Source organism: Malania oleifera, chromosome 5 (assembly GCF_029873635.1).
Source record: "Malania oleifera isolate guangnan ecotype guangnan chromosome 5, ASM2987363v1, whole genome shotgun sequence".
Classification (NCBI taxonomy): domain Eukaryota; kingdom Viridiplantae; phylum Streptophyta; class Magnoliopsida; order Santalales; family Ximeniaceae; genus Malania; species Malania oleifera.
The window spans coordinates 106,355,417-106,372,977 of NC_080421.1; the positions used below are offsets into that span (position 1 = coordinate 106,355,417).

The 17,561-nt window shown below is 37.5% G+C and overlaps 1 protein-coding gene and 3 non-coding genes across 5 annotated transcripts in view; all 4 read right to left on the reverse strand.

Annotated features, from left to right (window-relative positions):
- The window catches only part of LOC131155197 (phosphoribosylformylglycinamidine cyclo-ligase, chloroplastic), a 29,224-nt gene extending 17,233 nt beyond the window's left edge, over positions 1 to 11,991 (reverse strand). Inside the window, exon 1 of one of the 2 annotated variants that reach the window (XM_058108154.1) lies at positions 11,658 to 11,991. The gene's annotated coding sequence lies outside the window, so the exon portion shown is untranslated. The remainder of the gene's footprint in view (positions 1 to 11,657) is intronic. The other variant, XM_058108153.1, reaches the window with a different exon arrangement.
- LOC131156890 (small nucleolar RNA snoR77) lies at positions 7,480 to 7,610 on the reverse strand. Its single transcript, XR_009137154.1, has one exon. It is a non-coding gene; the product is annotated as a small nucleolar RNA snoR77 (small nucleolar RNA).
- LOC131156891 (small nucleolar RNA snoR77) lies at positions 9,591 to 9,720 on the reverse strand. Its single transcript, XR_009137155.1, has one exon. It is a non-coding gene; the product is annotated as a small nucleolar RNA snoR77 (small nucleolar RNA).
- LOC131156889 (small nucleolar RNA snoR77) lies at positions 10,712 to 10,842 on the reverse strand. Its single transcript, XR_009137153.1, has one exon. It is a non-coding gene; the product is annotated as a small nucleolar RNA snoR77 (small nucleolar RNA).
- Positions 11,992 to 17,561: the final 5,570 nt, after the last annotated feature.

The window sequence follows — 17,561 nt, forward strand, 5'->3', positions numbered from 1 at the left end:
CTACCATGAACAAATCACCAACAACCTCGGATGCAGCCCCAAGAAAGCAACATTGCCACAGCCTCAAAAAAAAAAAAACAAAACAAAAAAAAGCAGCTTCTAAGCACTGCCACTGCCCCAAGAAGGTCACCAATGACCGTTACTAACACCAAACAACAACTAACAAATTACCATGAGTGCATTGTCACAACAAAGATTGGATCTTGGAGCAAAAACACATGCCTAACAGCTTGATGTTTTGGTAGGAAGGAATTAGAATAGTGAATCAAAAAACACAGCAAATCCCACTGTTTCAGACCCAATAAACTCATTAACAATTGATGAACAGCTTCACAAAGCATCAAACAGCCATTCCTTGGGTGCTGCACTGCCACGGACGAGGTGAACAACTCATCAACGGATACAGCACTGCCACAGCCTCACAACTGAACATCTGAATGCGGCCACAGCTCCAAAAAAAAAAACTCACAAAGAAGCCTTCACAAGCCTTGAACGGACATTAACGGAATGCTGCGAGCGCATAGTCGAAAAAGGTTGAATTGTTGAGCAAAAAACTGACCTAAAAAAGCCTTGATAATATAGTCTAGAGAAGGAATCAGAGCATGGCAGAGGAAAAAATAAAAAATAAAAAGGTGGCCAGAAATTCACTCACGCGCCGGCGCATGGGGTCGGCGCTGCCGGCATTTAGATGGAACATGGGGGCATGTGAGGGGCTCCTCGGGCGATGGGGTTTTGTGGGGTGAGTCGTCAGGGGGGTCTATTTATGGGTGTATGGTTGGTTTTGTGAAATAATATAGGATGGAGATTAATCTAGGAAGGACAGCCACGGGAATGGTGTTTTCCGGTGACAGCCGAGGATTGTAGGGTTTTGTTTGGATCATGCTCGGATACCATGTTGAGTAATTGGGCAAAACAGAAGACCTAAACTCAATGATAGGATGACCAAAATACCCTTACTAACTCACTTATTACTAACAAAACTCTAACAAATAATAATAATAATGCTAAAAGACTAAATAACCATTAACACTTTCCCAGCATATTAATACCCCCATTGCCATCACAAGGAGGTTGCCAGAAAGCCCAGACCGTATTCTCGATGTATAGCTGCACAGTAAATAAAGCGCAAGATGACTCAACATAATCAAACATGAAGGAGAGTGAACAACCCAGAAAGAGAGATAATTCAACCAAGAAAGAAAAAAACATGAATAAATTCTTAAATTAAATTTGAAAATAATAAATAAATACAACAGAAGCCTCATTTTATTAACCCATAACTCACCCAAAACCATTCTTGAACCCAAACACTATCAAGCATATTGTTAGGGAGTGACAATGTAATGGGGAAAAAGGGAAGAGAGATACTGCTATAATTGTATTCTCCGAGGATTTAGAATGAATATATGATTATTTGTGTTAATGTTTGTATGGTTATTCTCGTGGATTTGAATAATACAAGTAGTCCTTTTCATTATGATGTTTTGTTGCCTTGGATTGTGATATACCTGATTGTTGTAGCCTTATTCCGTGTATGTGAATATATTACTCGTGTGATATCATATTGTTCCTTATTTCTCTTGAATATTGAGACTCACCTAATGCTCATGCTTGCAAGCTTGAACGTGTGAGATTTGGCTGACTTGTCGTAAGAGAGCTCTCAATGAGTGTCGCACGGCCCTTACTTGAGTCCCATTTTGGGGATCCGTGACAATTGGTATTAGAGCACAGTGTGTGCGAGCACAATGAGTGGTAACATGAGCAACAAGTCAGGAAAAGTTGAGCGCATTGAGGCACTTGAGACAAAACTTGTAACCTTGGAGACAACGTATTGTGAACTCCAAGGGTTGGTGGCAACATTGATCAAGGAGAAAGGCGTGCCAACAGAGCTTGAGACCGCTGAAGAAAACCCTAGAGGAAATCTCTATGGGGTATCAAAATTTGTAGAGAGACTTGAGGAACTTGAAAAATTGATTCCACGTATAAAATCCCTGGAGAAAAGGCCAATAAAGCTTGAGGCTTCCAGAGGAGTATCGAGCAATTTGAGGCCTTTGAGAGTAGGTGGGAACATATTAAGGGCATATTGCCATCTCTTTCATCCCAACGGGGAAAGCCAATAGAGCTTGAGGCCTCCTTACAGGAGCTAAAGGATAATTTTGATTTCCTTGCAAAAGATACTAAGGAGTCCATCACTGCTTTGAGGGAAGATTTGAAGGAGATTGGCAATGTCCAAAGTGATGTGGACCAGGTTCAGAGGGATTTACAAGAGATGACGGTGAAAGTGAATGCAGTGGCACAGATAACTGGAAGGCCGATTGTAGATCCTAGTAAGGGTTTTTGATTAAAGGTATCGGAACCTAAAAGTTTTGGGGGTACGCAAGATGCAAAGGAACTGGATAATTTCTTCTTTGATATGGAGCACTACTTCATGTGCTCGCGAGGGGATCTAGAAGCGGACCGGGTAAATATGGCAACCGTATACTTGGTCAGGGATGCTAAATTGTGGGGGAGAACTAAATGGAATGATATTCAGCACAATAAGTGTGTCATTAACACTTAGGAGGGGTTGAAACAGGCGTTGAAAACGCAATTCTACTAAGAAAATGTAGAGTACAATAGTACATAACACAGTGCAAAGTAATGGAATTGCAACAGACCGGCTCAACAAGGAGTTATGTACGAGAATATCAGGCCTTGATGTTGGACATCATCGACATGACCGAATCAGATAGGCTATTTCATTTTCTCCGGAGTTTGAAGACATGGCCGAAGAATGAACTGCACCGGCAAGGTGCTAGTGATCTCTCTTCCACCTGACTACTGTTGAACGGTTGGATGATTTTTCAGACAGTTCTGGGAAGCGAAATTTTCCCATATCTGCCAATAATGATTCCAGGCCCAATAAAGTGTATAAGGCCACAAATGAGGGAAGAGTTCAAGGAGGTAATCCCATAATAGCTACCTAAGGTTTTTCCACCTCGATGACAGATTGACCACGAAATTGATTTTTTGCCGGGGGTAAAACCGCTAGCACGTGCCCCTTATCGAATGACACCACCTGAGTTAGTTGAACTTAGAAGGCAACTAAATGATCTAATTGCAACAAGATTCATCCGCCCATCAAAAGCATCTTTTGGGGCCCCAGTGTTATTTCAGAAGAAATAAGATGGAAGTTTGCATTTGTGTGTAGATTATCGAGCTCTTAATAAGGTGACGGTTCGCAACAAGTATCTCATTCCACTGATTGCCGATATTTTTGACCAGTTAAGTACAGCTAAATATTTTACTAAACTAGACTTGAGATCGGGATATCATCAAGTGCGCATTGTAGAGGGAGATGAACCTAAGACCACTTGTGTCACCCGATATGGAGCATTTGAATTCCTTCTCATGCCTTTTGGGCTAACAAATGCACCTGCTACCTTTTGTTCTTTAATGAATCAGGTTTTTCGGGACTACCTTAATCAATTTGTGGTCGTTTACCTTGATGATATAATGGTTTGCAGCGCATCCTTAGCAGAACATAAACATCACCTTTGGCAGGATTTTCAAAAACTCCAGGAAAATCAGTTATATGTAAAAGGGGAGAAGTGTGCTTTCGCTCAAAAGCGTATTAAATTCTTAGGGCTAATCATTGACGAGGGCCATATACAGATGGATTCAGCTAAGTACAAACCATCAATGAATGGCAAGCACCTACATTCGTTAGAGAACTGCGATCCTTCTTGGGGCTAGCCAACTACTATCGAAAGTTTATAGAGGGGTACTCTAGAAGAGTTGTATCGTTAACAAATTTACTGAGGAAGGGGGTACCATCGGGGCGGTCAGAAAAGTGTCAATCAGCATTTGTTGAATTAAAGGAAAAGATTATAGGAGATCCTGTGCTAATCCTTCCTGATGTGACAAAGTCATTTGAAGTTCAAGCAGACGCCTCAGACTTTGCATGAGGAGGAGTTCTTTTGCAGGAAGGGCATTCAGTTGCTTTTGAAAGTAGAAAATTAACAGGTGCCGAACGGAACTATACAGCGCAGGAAAAGGAGCTTCTCGCTGTGGTACACTATCTTCGGGTGTGGAGGCACTATCTCTTGGGGTCCAAATTTGTGGTAAAAACCGACAATGTAGCAGTTACTCACTTCTTGTCACAACCAGGACTAACTTCAAAACAAGCCTGTTGGTAGGAGAAGCTAGTTGAATTTAATTTTGATTTTGAATACAAAGCAGGGAAGACGAATGAAGTGGCTGATGCTTTTGGCAACATTGAAACTCATAAGTCATTTATCAACTAGTAGGGTGATGTTACCTTTGAAAGATCTTATCAGTGAACATTTAAGTACAGACCAGCGGGCGCAGACACTGAGCAAACTAATAGAAGAAGGGAAGACACGACAATTCTGGGTAGAAGATGGGCTGATAATGACAAAAGGCAGGAGAGTCTACGTGCTCAAAGCTGGAAACTTGAGGAAAACCTTTCTAAAAGAGTGTCATGATACATTGTGGGCTAGTCATCCCGGATGGTGAAGAACTCATGCATTGATTACACAGGGATACTATTGGCCGAATATGCAAGACGATGTGATGAGTTATACCAAAACTTGCTTGATCTGTCAACAAAACAAGGTAGAAAGAAAGAAGACCTCAAGTTTGTTGGAGCCATTGCTAGTTCCTGCAAGGCCATGGGAGAGTATCTCTTTGGACTTCATTTCTTCATTGCCAAAAAGTAGAGGAGTATGACACGATTCTGGTAGTGATTGATCGATTTTCAAAGTATGCAACTTTTGTACAAATCTCAAAGCCATGTTCAGCAAAGAAGACAGCTCAGCTATTCTTCAAGCATGTGGTGAAATATTGGGGTGTTCTAGAAAGCCTAATCAGTGATAGGGATGTCAAATTCATTGGGGGATTTTGGGGTTAACTCTTTCGCTTGATGGGTTCAAACCTTAATCTGTCCACCAGCTACCACCCGCAGACAGACGGTCAAACCGAACGTTTTAATGGGATGCTGGAAGAATACTTGCGACATTTTGTTTACTCAAATCAGAAGAATTGGGTTTCTTTACTGTACACGGCACAATTCTGTTTAAACTCTATGAAATCTTCTGCAACTAATAAAAGCCCTTTTGAGATTGTGACAGGTCAACAATCGATTCTCCCGCACACTTTGGATGTCCATACAAAGGAAATTGCCCAAAAGCACACCAATTCACAAAGAATTGGCTTCAAAACATCGAAGTCACTCGAACTTAGTTAGAAAAAGCATCGAAGCACATGAAGAAATGGGCTGACAAAGGGAGACGACCACAACAATTTGAAACTAGAGATTTGGTTCTTGTAAAAGTGCCGCCAGAGACATTTCGATTTCTTCGTAGCAAGGATAAAAGGCTTTTATGCCGTCACGAATGCCCAATCAAAGTGATCGAGAAGGTGGGGCATGCATCTTATCGGATTGAACAGCCAAAGTGGATGAAGAGCCGCAGACGACCAGTCCATCCCGTGTTTTATGTAAGCAACCTAAAGCCATTCCACACAGATAAAACAGATCCGCACCGACAAAAGATAAGGAGATCAACAATTTCCAAAAGGTGGCCTATAAACAAAGATGTTCAAAAGATCATTGTAGACAGAGTTGTCAATGCAGAAGGTCGTCAACAACAACAATATCTGGTTCAATGGATGGGGCTAGGAGAAGAAGAAAACAGTTGGGAAAAGGCAGAAAACCTTCAGCATGTCATACAAAAGATTGAAGATTTCAGAAATTCAAAGACAAGGACATCACCTTCAACATCAGCAGAGTGAGGAGGGCTTCTACAACAAATCGACGAGGACGTCAATAAAATGAGTGGGGGAGCATGTTAGGGAGTGACAATGTAATGAGGAAAAGGGGGAGAGAGATACTACTATAATTGTATCCTCCAGGGATTTAGAATGAATATATGATTATTTGTGTTAACGTTTGTATGGTTATTCTCGTAGATTTGAATAATACAAGTAGTCCTTTTCATTATGGTGTTTTGTTGCCTTGGATTGTGATATACCTGATTGTTATAGCCTTATTCCGTGTATGTGAATATATTGCTCGTGTCATATCATATTGTTCCTTGTTTCTTTTGAGTATTGAGACTCAACCTGATGCTCGTGCTTGCAGGCTTGAACATGTGAGATTTGGCTGACTCATCGGGGGAGAGCTCTTAGTGAGTGCCGCACAGCCCTTACTTGAGTCCCATTTTGGGGGTCCGTGACACATGGCATCTTCCAAGTTTAAGGAAAAAAAAAAGAGAAAAAGAGAGAGAGAGAGAAAGAGAGAGAGAGAGAGAGAGAGAGAGAGCTTAAAGACTGATACATTATACCAACATTCAGAGATTTGAGACTTTAGTACAGCTCTATACTCTAGACATTACTGATTTCAGAGAAAGACTCGAAACAAACAGTAATGTCTAAAAAATACAATTCTAACAGGATTAACAAAAAAAAAAATCAGAAACGATTCTTGAACTCAAAGACTATCAAGCATAGCATCTTCAAAGTTAAGAAAAAACAATAGAGCTTAAAGATTGATACATTATACCAACATTCAGAGATTTGAGACTTAAGTACAGCTCTATACCCTAGATGTTACTGATGTTCAGAGCAAGACTGAAAACAGACAATAATGTCTAAAAAATACAATTCTGAAAGGATAAACCAAAAAATTGTAAAATCATTCTTTAACTCAAAGACCATCAAGCATGGTATCTTCCAAGTTTAAGAAAAAAAAATTAGAGCTTAAATATTGATACATAATACCAAGTACCAACACTTAGAGATTCGAGAATTTTGTACAGCTCTATACTCTTAGATGTTACTGATGTTTAGAGAAAGACTGGAAACAAACAACAATGTCTAAAAAATACAATTCTGACAGGATTAACCAAAAAAATGACGCAGACAAAATTAAAAAATAAATTATTTTTTTAAAAAAATAGCTTAATAAGTTAATGCATTAACAAGTGCTGGTTCAAGGGCCCCAAATAACAGGGCTTAACTAACTAATAGTCAGAACTGCAGATTCAAGGGCTAGACAAAAATAGAGAAGCCAGCCATTGAATTATAAAAAATAAAATTAAAATTAAAACTTCACAATTTTGTTTATATGGAAGCCAGTCACTCCATAACTCTATGGAAAGAAGGAATTTTATTTGTTTTCTTTTTTTGCAATAAGAAAGGAGTTTCTTTTCTTTTCTTTCCTCTTTTTTTTCCCCCTTTTGGATAATTGGATCTACCCTGCTTGTGGGGGATAGAAATAAAGAAAGTATTCATCAATGAAACCAATTATTCACATACAAAATATGTGCTCATCCATTCAACAACTTATTCTAACTATTGGGAATTTCATTTTGGAAAATAGCCCATCAAACCATAAGCAAAATAGAAAATCAAGAAGTATGACAGAGATTGTGTCAAAACCAAAGGGCAGTAGAAATGGAATAATGGCATTAAAAACAGAATGTTCTAAAGCATACTAGACTAGCTTCAAGGAAGGAGATAAATAAATCCATCTCAGCAAGTCTAAAGAGCAAAAGATATTAATTTCTGAGCAGATCAACGACCCCATTGTCATCACAAGGAGGTTACCTGCATAACTGCTCAATCAATGACTTACAGGGAACATAAAACTCAGAATGACTCAACAGAAAGTTAAAATTAAAAGAAGAAGCGAACAAAGCAGAAACATAATGCAATAAAAAACCACAAAGAAATGCTTCTGTCAAAAATTTTGACAAGGAAAACTGATCCATGGCAGGTCCAATACCATTATTGAACTCAGGATGATCTACCACTAGAATCATAGAAGTTACAATTTTAAGCAAAATGAATGAGCATAAATATGGAAAGTATACCCACTTTCCAAAGATTTGAGATTTTAGTATTGCTCAGCAATTCAAGGCTTACTTGTTTTCAAAGCAAGATTGGAAACAATCAACGACATCATAAAAATACTATCTTGATGGGATTAACAAAAAATTGCAAAAACACTAACAAAATGCAAGAATAAATGAGTAATGGAGATTAATATACTGATGCATCCACAGCTGCAGGTCAAAGTGCTTAAAAAGAAGCCAATTGCTAGACCAGCTTCAAGGATAGTTATGAACAAATCCATCTCACTGAAGAGAAAAATATATATTTCTCATTTACTCTCACCTAACTGCACTGTAACCGATATCCAATATACTACTATTTAACAAAATTATATATATGCACATATATAAACAGCAATACATCCAAAATAAATAAATGATCACATGGAAATTTTAAAACAAAAAAAAAAGATAGGGAAAGATAAACAGAAGCATCATCCCATCAATTCATTGCTCCTAAAAAACCTATATTAAACTCAAATATGATGAAGCAAGAGAACATATAAAAGTCTCAAGAGAAAATAAATGAGCTCAAAGAATGAAGCTCTGCACTACCATTCACAGATATAAGATATTAGCATTCTTCAAAGATCAACATGCTATTCATTTTCAAAGCACAACAACAAAACCAACAGTAACCTCTGGACATTACAATCTTGATGGGATTAACAACAATAATTTTCAGAACATCAACAATTCTCCAGAACAGAAAAACAACCATTGGAATTTAGAAAGTGTTAGGTGGAGTCACAAAATAACTTGGAAAATATTGTACACAGGTTCATCCATTCAAAAGTTTGTTTAAATTGTTGAGAATATCATTCCAGAAAGAAGTCAGTCCATAAAATCAATAGAAAATCAAAAATTAGAAAAGTTGGCTAAATTAGAATTATGGAGAGGAGCTTTGGAATCTAGAAGCTTTAGGATAAGTAGAAATAAGACAGAATATATGAAATGTAATATCAATAATGGTCAAAGAAATATTGGAGACAAAGTTAAACTTGATGATGAAGAAATAAATAGCATTTATAGATTTCGATACTTTGGATCTATTATGCAAGCTGAAGGAGAAATTGAAGATGATGTAATGCATAGAGTTAAAGCACGTTGGGTAAAACGGAGAAGTGCTTTAAGTGTGTTTTGTGATTGTAGAATACCCTTAAAATTAAAAGAGAAGTTTTATAGGACAGCTATAAGACCAGCTATGCTATATGGATCAGAATGTTGGGCAACAAAGAAACAGGATATCCAAAATGTAAAAGTTACCGAGATGAGAATGTTTAGATGGATGAGTGGTATAACACTGAAAGATAAATTAAGAAATGAACATAATCGTGATAAGTTAGGTGTAAATCCTATAGAAGATAAGATAAGGGAGGGACGACTTAGATGGTTTGGGCACTTGCAACGTAAGTCACATAGTGTGCCAGTGAAGAAGAGCGAGTTAGTTACTATGGATGGTAGTAGAAGGGGTAGGGGTAGATCTAAAATAACTTGGAATGAGATAGTGAATAAGGATTTAATAGCCCTAAATTTGTCAAAAGAAATGGTTTATGATCACATAAATTGGCGGAAAAGGGTTCATATAGCCAACCGGACCTAATGGGACTTAAGGCTTGGTTTTGTTGTTGTTGTTGTTGTCGTCTCAAAAACAAAAGAAAAACCAAGAGAAAGCAAATGATGACACAAAAAACAAATGTTCTTATGCATACTGGACCAGCTTCACGGACAGATATGAGTAAACCATCTTGGCAAGTCTGAAGAGCAAAAGGCATTACTTTCCGAGCATATTAACACCCCCACTACCATTGCAAGGAGATTGCCTGAACATATGCTCGACAGATAGCTTCAAAGTAAATACAACATAGTATAGCTCAGAAAAATCAAACATGAAAGAGAAGCAAACAATTCAGGAAGTAGAGATCATTCAACTAAAAAAAACATCAATAAAGTCTCAAATTAAATTTTAAAATAATATTTAAATACAACAGCAGCTTCATTTTATTGATCCATAACTCATCCAAAACCATTCTTCAAGCATAGCATTTTCCAAGTTTAAGAAAAAACAATAGAGCTTAAAGATTGATACATTATACCAACATTCAGAGATTTGAGAGTTTAGTACAGCCTTTTTTTCTAGATGTTACTCATGTTCAGAGCAAGACTGGAAACAGGCAATAATGTCTGAAAAATACAATTGTGGCAGGACTAACCAAAACAAATGCAAAATACTGAAAAAACGAAAAAAAGGTGGAAAAAAAGACTAAAATAGCTTAATAAATTAATACATTAACAATGCTGATTCAACAGCCTCAAATAACAGAGCTTAAGAAACTAATAGTCAGAACTGCTGGCTCAAGGGCCAAACAAAAGAAGCCAACTATTGGATTATAAAAATAAAATTAAAACTAAAACTTCACAAATTTGTTTATATAGGAAGCTGATCACTCAATAACTCAATTGGCAGAAGATGGTAACGTTTCTTTTTGGAATTTTATTTGTTACTTTTTTTTGCAAAAAGAAAAAAGACTTTCTTTTCTTTCTTTTCTTTTCTTTTCTTTTTTTTTTTTTTTTTGGTTTGTGATTATCCTCCATTGTGGGAGGTAGAAATAGAGAAAGTGTTCATCAATGAGACCAATTATTCACATGCAAAATAAATGAATATCCATTCAACAACTTATTCTAGCTCTTGAGAATTTCATTTTGGAAATAGCCTATCAAACCATAAGCAAGTTAGAAAATCAAGAAGTATATCAGAGATCATGTCAAAACAGAAGGAAAGGGAAAGAGAAATGGAATAAAGGCATTAAAAACAAAATGTTCTAGAGCATACTAGGCCAGCTTCATGGATGGATATAAATAAATCCATCTCAGCAAACCCGAAGAGCAAAAGACATTAATTTCCGAGCAGATCAACAACTTCATTGCCATCACAAGGAGGTTACCTGCATAACTGCTCAATGGGTGACTTATCATGAAAATACAATCCAGAATGACTCAACAGAAAGTCAAAATTAAACGAAAAAAGTGAACTAACAAGAAACATAAGGCAACAAAAAAAACCACAAAGAAATGCTCCTGGCAAAAATTTTTAAAGAGATAATTGATCCATGGCTGGTCCAAAACCATTATTGAACCCGTATATGATCTAGCGCCAACATCTTACAAGTTACAATTTTAAGCAAAGTGAATTAGCTCAAAATATGGAAAATAAACAACTTTCCAAAGATTTGAGATTCTAGCATTGCTTTGCATTCAAGGCGTTGCTTGTTTCAAAAGCAAGATTGGAAACAATCAACAACATCAGAAAAACATGATCTTGACAGGATTAACAAAAGACTGCAAAAACAATAATAAACTACAAGAACAAATGAGTTAAATAGAGATTAATATATTAATCAATACACAACTGCTGGTTAAAGTGCTTAAAAAGAAGCCTATAGCCAGATCAGCTTCAAGGATGGCTATGAATAAATCAATCTCGCTGAAGAGCAAGCAACATATTACTCATTTACTCTCACCGGGACGCGCTATACCAGATAACGAATATACTACTATTTAATAAATTTTTTGCACAAAATCAGCTTACCCCTCGCTCTCTATTTGATTTCAAATCTTTCAGACTTCAGTTCAGTGTTTAGTACGCTTTCAGTAGAAAAAATTAGGGCCATGTCTGTCTATGAAGTTTCGAGAAATTAGAGCTCTCTTTTAAGTTTCAGGCAAATTAGAAGAAGAAGAAGAAGAAATAAGAAAACAGACGACCTGGGAGAAAATCAAGGATCTTTATTGGAAGAGTGGACGACGGCTAGAGAAGCAGATGGATTCCACGCCGGCGATGGGTGCTTTCTTCCTCCTCTCCTACTTCTGAGGCGTTTAACAGAGAAGGCGTTTAACAGAGACGAAACGAAGAGAGGGACGGCGAGGCGCTGGAGCTGGTTGGGACGCTGCCACTTTGGGCACCGGAAAACGGCTAGAGAGGGTCAAGCTTTAAAGGATTCGCGGCTTTCTATCCTTCTCCTGTTCTCATTTCTGATTTTTGAAACACCTAGATTACCAAAAAAATATATGACTTAATATTTTACTTTCCACTTACTCTGTTTCTTAAATTGCATAGACCGCTGTCATAAATATGGTCTAGTCTATTTATTTATATTCTATAAAATTATTTTAATTGGTTCTTATAGTTTCCTAATTTTTACTTTAAAATTTTTTAAAGCAGGTCATCATATCTGCCTCACATTTTTCAAAATTTTAAATTTCTTTATTATATTGCCAAATTTGTTTGTTTTTTCAATTTTTAAATTTGATTGCATTAATGGCTCATTTAATAATTTAATTTATTTTTTTCTCAAATAAAATAAGTAGTGTTTCCTTGTAGGGAAAGCACAAAACAAACATTATTCACCATAAATTCATTACTTCAATTTGTGAAGTCTTGTGTATTATGCTTTCATGAAAATGTGTTTTTCCTCGTTCATTTTTCTCTTTTTTGTACTTTTTTTTTTTTTGTTCTTTTGGTAAAAATAACGTTAATTAAACTCCTCAAACATATGCTTTTAGGGTTTCATCTTGTGGGTTTTCTCCTTTTTTAAACTAATCATTAAGGTTTCGTCATTAAGGTATTGCCTTTTTTCTAACATTCACAATGTATCAATGATTTAATTGGACAATTCCATACCTAAAACATCCGTTTTGAATATCATTTTTTGGGTTTCAACCATAAACTCATAATCCCCTAATTTTTCCGGTCATAAATATTCTTTGATGTTATGATTGATTTATATTAAATAGTAGGCATTTTTTTTTTATAGACTGTTTGTATGATAGTAAGCATTTTAATTACGGGATTATGGAGCGAACAGTGGAATCATAATTGTTACATTATCTTGCAATAAGATGAAGGAAGCACAGTAAATTTTGAGTAGTAAAGGATGGAAAGCTATTGAACATGAGCATATTTTAATCAACGGTTGTGAAGTTGTGCCAGTATGCAACAAATGTGATATGCAATGATCGTGTTGCTAGTGGAGGAGCTTATTGGCTATGTTGTACACAATTGGCGCTTTGATACCAATTGTTGTTCCCGAGTGTGCGCAATGGAAGATCTCACACAAAATCACTAAACAATCAATGGAACAAGCAAGGCAAGCTCACAATGATGAACTATACTAAACAAGCAATCACTCCGCAGTGAGAAAAATGAAAATAACAATCAAAGACACAAGATTTACGTGGTTCGGCAATTTGCCTACGTCCACAGGAGCAACGGTTATTTTTCATTATCACAATGTAGCTTACACTTACCCAACTAGGGTTACGTAATATGATTAAATATTAATCCTATGTGTACATAAGACTTCTAGTATATCTAAAACATTTTTGTAGCAATCCCTCGGAGGAAAATCTTCAAAAAACTCTCAATCAACTGATCTCTGATTCGAAAATTTGTGGCGTCCGCAAACGTAACCGTCGACAATTACACCCAAACCGTTGACAATTTACGTCATGCATCCTTCTCTCTTTGTTCCTCGCTTCACGATGTTTTCCCCCGGTGCATGCGTTCCACTCAAAATATGAGTCACATCCCCAACAATCTCTATTTTGGCAAATATTCACCACTTAGGAGAAATCAAAAAATATAACCCCATTGCTCCACCTGGGCCAGTAGATTGGGACCGCCTCCCGTCTGATACCTAGAGATGTAAACCAAGTCCAAGCGACGCTTGAACTTGTCCGTGGTTACAGGAACTCTACCTATCTGAACACTCGGCTCCTTAAACGATCCTTTAAACTACAATGCTACCTTGGCAGGCTCAGCCATTGTCAAGACCTTATGATCTAGTTGCAACTAGCACATTTTGAGACTGTACCCTGGACTTCCAACAATTAGGCCTTCCCACAACATACCCCGTTGTAGGCCTCATGTCATCCAAGTCCACTATGTAGCATGCATCTGCGAAGCTCACAACTAACAGATCACTCTATTACCTGCCGAAGTACCCCACTGCACTGGTATAGGAAACTTTTGACATGTCCTGAACATCACCGTCCGTCATTGAGTACTAAGCGATAGACTGTTTACTTTAATTCGCCAATGATGTACCCATTACCAGTTTAAAATTAACTATGTTAAACCTCTCCAACACTTGATCTACAAAACCATCCTGAAATAACCAAAATCTCCTTGTAGTTTTGTCCACACAATCGTCATGAGATAATCTCAATCTCTCTGCAACTTTATCCTTGCAAATCTCTAACCCAAGAATCCTTTTGTCAGCACCCAAAACCTTCATGTCAACTTCCTTTCTCATTAGAGTTCTCGACTGTTTTACCTCAGTAGGAACCTTCCCAACAATTAGCATGTCACTTATATAAAATAATAGAATAATTGTCCACTTGCATCTTATATCCCTTTCCTCATCTGGGAGCTCCACCAACCCCCACGTCTGATTCTTAAACACCATCTCCTCCACCATGACACCTATACACCCACCCTTCTCTTGGTCATGCACTATGTAGCGACCCTCAATAAATTACAACATAATAAATAAAAATGGTCAACCCAAACCCATGGGTAGCGGGGACACTTGTCAAACACAACGGAAATCTACGCAGCAGTAAACATAAAATCCAAACATTCATCCATAAAGCATAATACCAAAGCTTTCTATAACATTATAAAACTGTACTTCTATACATTCTCATATACATCAAAATATCTCTAGGAACAAACACAAAATACTTTGATCCTATTACAAAATCTTACCCTCCTCACAGGATAATCTCACTAACTCAACGGCGGCCTTGACCCGCCGGTCTCTCAGTGACTCCTAAAAAATTAATTAAGTTTGGGGGTGAGACACTTCTTAGTAAGGAAAAATAAACTAAATACAGCTGTGTGGCAACGTGAATATTTAATATAATTATACATATATAGTGCATTTCATATATCTGTAGACATTTAACTTAACATACTGAATAATCATAGGATTTCATAATAGCTGGTAAATCGTATCGCATGTAAACATCTGTTATACTAATAATACTGAAAATATACCTAGGATGAATAGCTAGCCAGTGTCATGTATTACCTCCCTTGACAAGTTGTGTAGCCCGAAGGCACGACCCGACAATGGCTGGCCGACCATTGCCGAGTCAAATATGTCTGTAAGTACGATGGGCCCGCCACACCCTGGTCCGGACTGCTAGGTGGACGTCCACACTCTACTGAAAGCCACATCGGCTATCTATCTCCCATCCCCTCGTGGGATGGTTAGCACTAATCTGACGTAGATATCTGATCTACATATAACTACAGTACCGAGCTCCTGAAAATGAACTAAACTAACATCCGGGTTCTGATAACATATAATATATGTAATAGCGGCCTCGTGCCAATCATTTTCATAAATACGGCCTCGCGCTGAAATCATAAATATGGCCTCGCGCCAAAACATAAATATGGCCTTGCGCCAAAAACATAAATATGGTCTCGCGCCAGTATCATTTAAGTACATACATTCTGAAACTAAATCATTTATCATATATTCGTCAAAATCATCACAACATAACTCATCTTTTCATAATTACCTGAAAAACATGCTTTGCTCGTAAAATCGTTCTTATCATATTACATTTCACATAAAATAATATTCATGTCACACATGTACTGTTAAAAGTCATACTTCATCTTCTAAAATCGTGATTTTCTGGCATCTCATACATACATATACATTTTAATCATCATAGTAGTATTTTCCCAATCGTACATTTCATTCGTAATAAATAAATATAACATATGCTTTTTGGAAATTAAATTTACTCATAATCAATAATATTTTGCATAGAAAATAACTGTTTTAGTTCCGTTACCTGCCTACTAAGAAAGCCCCTAAAATATCCTAACCTAACCCCCGTAGGATTTCCTACTCAATACCCTGAAACTGAAAAATTCCTAGTATTAAACCTCAGTATTTTCATGCGTACATCATTTCCTATAACTATCACAAGACCAAATTTGGCTTAAAAAGTTTTACCTCAACTCAGGGATGATTTCCAACTAACTTTTACCAATGATCCGCTCCAGCAGATTTGGAGAGAACTTCCCCAGGAGCATCATGGTGACTTCAGATCGTCGATCCAGCGTAAAACTAGACCAAAAATGATGAGAGAAAGAGAGTAGAAAGGAAGCTTAAAAATGAAGTTAAAAATTGGATTTTTCATATATATAGACAGGGAATTTCGTCGACGAACCGCATCCTTCGTCGAAGAATTCTCACTAATTTCGTTGATGAAATTCAGTCTTCGTCGTAGAAATTCAGTTGGCACCATAACCTCTCTCGGTATTTCTTCGTCGACGAAATTCAGTCTTCGTCGACGAATTTTCTTAAGCCTTCGTCGACAAATATAGGGGATTCGTCGACGAAGCCATGATGATCCCCTTTTTGTTTTTCTTCCAAAATGCAATGTCGTCAACAAACGCGAATGCCTCCTTCTATTTTCGGTTTCCATTTCCCTTCCTTTTATTATTTAAATCTCATTATTATTCGGGTCGTTACACACTACCTCTTGAAAAGTAGTAGGATGCTTCTTGGTAGATGCATATGACATTAGATCATAAAATTTATACCTGGGCGGTGGCCTGATAGTTCATCTCCATTGTGATCATGCTGGTCTCCCGAGCTTGAACTTCCTGTATTATGACCAATGTCTTCTTTGCGTTGAGTTTGTAACTCCACCTGCATCACAATCTCCTTTCTGTTTCAGTTTATACTGTGATACTGCATGTCTCCTAAGTTAGAACTCCTTGCACTTCTGGCTTGAGTCTCCAACTTCGTCTACACAACATGCTTGTTGCTACTGCTTTCTGGCACCCGTTTCTCTTCATCTTCCTGAGTATGTTGCACCAATGCTTTAACACCTAAAACCATGTCTCCACCAATCGCCACCTTGTTTGCCATTGGATCACCCAACTTGAGCCTATCTTTCTTATACCCCAGAAAGATGTATCATCCGGACATCACACCAAGCTTAGATCTCACCTAACTAGAAATGTGCATGGCTGGACCTCTAAACTCTTTTAAACTATAGAAGTCTACCACATAACGTACCCAAGCCTCTCATGTAACTCTCCAATCTAGTGACACCTTTGGCGATCGATTAAACGAGAAACCTGTCATACTCGCGAACTTTACTAAGAAGTTCCTTACAAGTCCTACATACACCATGCCCTGCTTATTAAACTCCTTGAACATAACCCTACTCAGCTCCAATATCTGACCTTGGAAATCTCTCCCAGTATGGTACTCCACCTAAGCCACAAATTATAACTGGCAAACATCTCAAATTTGTGCCACATGAGATACCCCCAGACCTTTCATGATAACCTCATGAAGTACCCATGCCCAACCCGTGATGTTACCCTCACTAGTCCCCAAACATCCAAAACAATGTAGTTAAGAATACCCTTCGTTTTGTGTGTGGTTGTGTTACACAAAACGATATTATTTGACTCAAAACTTTTAGCTGCAACTCCACCTACAACTATATTACCCTACAGTGTATAGAGATTCTCTGCTATCCTCTATCCCTTCATCACCATCATGACGCCTTCACACACTTTCATTGTCCCACCTTCAGACTTGTAACTATACCTATTATAAAAAG